The 4,950-nt window shown below is 26.7% G+C and overlaps 1 pseudogene; it reads left to right on the top strand.

The window, feature by feature from the left end:
• Window positions 1-842: 842 nt before the first annotated feature.
• On the top strand, window positions 843-2,990 carry LOC111029129 (annotated as a pseudogene).
• Window positions 2,991-4,950: the final 1,960 nt, after the last annotated feature.

The raw sequence follows: 4,950 nt of genomic DNA, 5'->3' as shown, positions 1-4,950 counted from the left end.
AAATATTAGTTATTGGTGTTACACTGTTACCAACTCAATTTACTGTTATAGTTTCTATTTTTCTAACATGTTGTTTTCTTAGTATTTTACAGTGTTTGGAAGGAACGAGTTCCAAAATGATCGTATTTCTGGAACGAATTTCTTTCTATAAATAAAGAACGAGAAAATGAACATATTGTTTTTTTTTCAAGAAAAATAACGACATTTTTCGTTCCCTTTGAGTTCCAATTCCACAGATATGTAAACAATTTAAATAAAAATATATTTTTTCTTGGTGGATATGTTGCCAATTAGTGATCGTTATCGAGTGTCGAAGTTAATGGTATAATATAAAATTAACTTATACTGTTTAAAAAATAATAAATTTAGATGAATAAAAGAAAAAATATATATTCAATATTTAGTGATAAATGAGTTTATTATATCAAAATATTCTTATTTTAATGCTTATTTTTGTAAACCTAAGCGAAAATTCATGAAAAAATAAATAATAATTTGTTGTCTATCTTCACTTCTATATTCACTTGTTGAGAAATCTCATCATACAGTTATGCCTCTCATACGGAATCACCCTTTCTGCTAGTCTTGAACCATTCAATCGAAATTCAAAATATTATAATTTTCACATCAAGTAAATTACATTTTTCCTGTTACAAATAATTACCCATTCCTATATACTTCCTGAAATATTTAGAGGTTACTGCTCAAGCATGTCAATCCATATTTAAACGTATTGATATATTATTTTAGATTTTTATTTATTTTTCGTTTGTTGTATTTTTTCAAACTGTATTCCATCATTGTTGTAATATAGTAAGGGGCGTATTAAAAAAAAAAAAAAAATGATAATAATAAAAGTATTCTTACTTATTGGGACTTTCTCATTGTCTCAATCAAAAAACCGCTTTATGCCAAACTTGCCTTTGGTAAGTTTTAATAATCTGATTTATTAAATCAACATGATATTGCATATGTATTATAATTTTCATTTAAGTGCATTGTATACATAATATTACTATCATGACAGGGAGAATATCGTGTTGTTTTTGAAAAAATGTATCCATGTGAACCAAATGAAAACCATCCACTTCAATTTAATATTTATTTTGATAAAAAAACATTCAACACAACTGAGGTAAAAGGGAATAATATAACACTTTTCAGATCTTTTGACGATAATTTTACTGTAAGTATAATATTTTAAATAATTTAAGTTTGTTTAATACAGCGAGACTTCCATATTACAAGGTCTATGAGACAATAAAAAAAAATGTATTGTAGTGAAATCTAAAATCTAAATAAGTAATAGTGTTATACATACCTATTAAATTATTTTAGTTCATAAGAAGTTCATATTATATTTTATCAAATGAATGACGTAAGTTATTATTATTAATAAATAATAAATAATTATCAAAGAATGATTCATTAGAAATGACTTTCAACATTAATAGTGAAAAATCCATTTGAACGGGTTATATAATTTATTCAAACACTGGCCAGCTGATCGAGTGTACTGTGTTGCCCTTTACAAATGCCAACTCTATATGAAACTCGATTGTGATAATGCGAGCAGTATATTATGCCTACCTGCGGTAGATTGTGGACCCAGATCGACGCGTACTACATACAAATAATATGTTTTACTTTCATTTTCATTTTGGACACTCAGATGAGAGGCTATAAGGGAAACTCAGCCACCTTGGTTGACAATGTGCGGCAATCCCATTTTATGTGCATGGTTAAACCTGATCTGCCCAATGTACCACTGGCAATCAATACACAAAAAAGAAAACACCAATTCTACTAAATATTTTTATATTTATCCTATAACCAATTGCAACCTTCTATAAACAATGATGTCCTTAGTATATCTTAAAATCTATGTTTGAGCTAATCTCCGGGTTAGACCTAACGAGTCTAATTGTGAAACTAAATCCTCCAGGGAACCATTCAAACACACCCAAAAAATGTCACCAAAATGATTTTAGACGTTTAGGTAGATAAAGAGCAGACAGACAGGAATTCATTTTTGTATAATATATAGAGTACATCAATATCACAAAATATGTGACCGAATAAATCAAGTCGTGGTTAACATAATTCATATTATAAATATGATGAAACGTGTTTGAAGATTTTTAATTTACATTTAATTTAATTATTGATTATTTTGTCGTAAATTATAAATTATTTTTTTGTAGTTTGATTTAAACGTAGCGTCTTGGGGTTCAACTGGTGGTTGGATACAAAATTCCTATATGTACATAGTACATAACAAAAAAGGCATGCAGTGCTGTGAAAAATCTGGGCGGAAATTTATGGTTTTCGGTTTTGAAGGCCTTCAACATTCAGTCTTTTGACTGTCCAATACGAATGGTAATATTGTACATGTAACTCAAAAACAATTCTGATAACCATCTGAAAATGAAATCATGTCTGAAAACAATATTGTAATAATAACTATAAAAATATTTTATGATATTATAAAAATGTTTATAAAAAGTATTGACAATGTCTAGTATTTAATTGGTTTTTCGCTTTTGATTTACACAAAAAAAAAAAACAAATTCGATTTCTCTGAAAACTGATTTTCCTGATTATTTTGAAATATATTGGGTTAGTTTTTAAATTGTAGCATTGTCTACTATTTTCTTTTTTTTTACTACAAAACCCGATCATAATAAAATCAATACAACCTTATTAATTATCGTTTATTATTTAGCTCAGAATTTATTATATAACGATTTGTGCGCTTCGCCATCAGATTATTATGTACGTTCCAAAAACAATTTATTTTTTCATTTATACAGGGCACATATGTTACATCAGGACTTGACTTGAAGACATTTGAAAACCATAATTTTCCCAAAGTATATTTTTATGGAAAATATAAACTGGTCTTTAAGGTGAAAAACAGTGAAAATAAAATGTATGGCTGCGAGTCTGTGGAGGTTCAAGTCATACGACCATGGGAAACACCAATTTGATTAAATTATACAATATAATAATATGTTTATTATTCACTATTATTGCAAAAAAAAAAAAATAAATACATTATCCCTAGTATTCATTTTATCATAAATAATTTAATATTTATGGTATCTACTCATAGAGAACAATAGGTCAATTATTAGTTCTTTATTGTCATTATTATAAAGAAGTAAATTTGTAAAACATACAGTAAATTAAACAATTGTTTTTATTAATACAAATATGGCTCTAAGATAATCTATTATTTAACCTAAGATTGTATTTAAAAATTTTAACCAATTTGCTTATAAATTGATCGGTATTTTCTTACATAAATTGTCCATCTCTACAATAGATATGTTGAAAAAATGCAAAAACATTAATGTATGTGGTTATACAAAAATTCGGATTGGATAGATTTATACAGTTGATGATCTTGTTCTCTATAATTTTTTTTTTTTGTTTTATGGGGGGTTGTTCAATACCTTTTCGAGTGATCCTAAGACTGCTCCGACCACTAAACGTATTTAATTTATTCGATTCCTCACTATAGGATGTAAATTGCTGGCAACTCATTTTGAAAATCTATAACTAAAAAAATCAGTGCAATTTTTTGTTCGGTCACCATCTTCTCATGTTACAATATTGAATATTAACACTAAAAATTTCAAACTGATAGTGAGGATAAGGCAGGAATTCGACTTCTAGTATATTTTTTTTTTGTATTGGTCAGTGTTGGTAAAGAAATATTTCTTTACAGAAGAATATACATATTTTTTCAAATATAGGAATGAGGAACGGGAAACAGTTCCTATTTATGAGGAACTTTAACTAAAACTTTTATTCACCATATTCAGATAAAAAATTAAATGCTTGTTAATTTTAAGAATAATATTTTCTAGAGTTTATTTAGCGTTGGTAATTTGGTATCACTTCGTCAATTACTAGAAAATTACATACGTTGCAATAAATATAGCTAATCCGAATTTTTCATTCCAGGTTTATACGAGCTCCAGTATAACTTAGTTCAAGATCTTTATTATATAAAGGAATTTATTTTTTTGATCTCATTATGAACTTAAAGTATGTTAATTTTTTATAATTAGTTAAAACATTAAATTTTCAAAATATTATATTACACTAAATACGATATGATAATACAGGATACTCTGTTGTAGGTACTAAAATAACGAACACATTGTCATCATTACCCAAATTTTGCTATATTGATGACGTTAATCTTAAGGAGTAAAATTAAAATAGGCAGCTATTATAATACTTTCGGAGTGCAATGATATTGTAATAATATTTAGATAAGAAATAATTCACAAGTTCTTATAAGCCAGTATCCAGCATTATCGTACATAGTATTTGATGACTGTTGATTGTTATGATAATTACCATTTTGTTCATAAAATTATTTAGAATATGACATTTCTTTTTTCTAGTTAAAATTTGAAGAATATAAGTAGTAAGTCTGATGATAATTTATTATTGAAAAGTATTATGTTTTTGTGTGAAATGGCATTCAAAAAAATTGGAAATCCTATTGTTGGCATTGAATGTAACAACAACTAACAAGACGTGTGCTTATTCACTGATTGAGGAGTATTAATAATAAATATATATGTACATCAAAGTCAATCAAAAAAAATACGTTCCTACTTTAGATATACCAATACTTATTACCTAATATTATAAATTGTAATAAATTATTAACAGCATTTGTTTTGATAAACTCATAATGCGCTCTCGTGGTGTATTACTTACACATGCATACAGAAATTATTCTATTGAACATTTGTAAGTATGACAGGACTAACCATTTTCATATAATGGAATAAAATCCAGGAAGTAGGAACAATTATCATTTATATATTTTATAAAAAAATTCTGTGTTACACAGCTAATGAAATAACTACTGTGTACAGAATATTGTTTAGAATTTCATCGTATATTTGTAAGTCACTAGAGGGC

Source organism: Myzus persicae, unplaced genomic scaffold (genome assembly GCF_001856785.1).
Source record: "Myzus persicae strain clone G006 unplaced genomic scaffold, MPER_G0061.0, whole genome shotgun sequence".
Lineage (NCBI taxonomy): Eukaryota > Metazoa > Arthropoda > Insecta > Hemiptera > Aphididae > Myzus > Myzus persicae.
The sequence above is the reverse complement of the archived record's forward strand: the minus strand, read 5'-3'. Positions and strand labels throughout refer to the sequence as shown.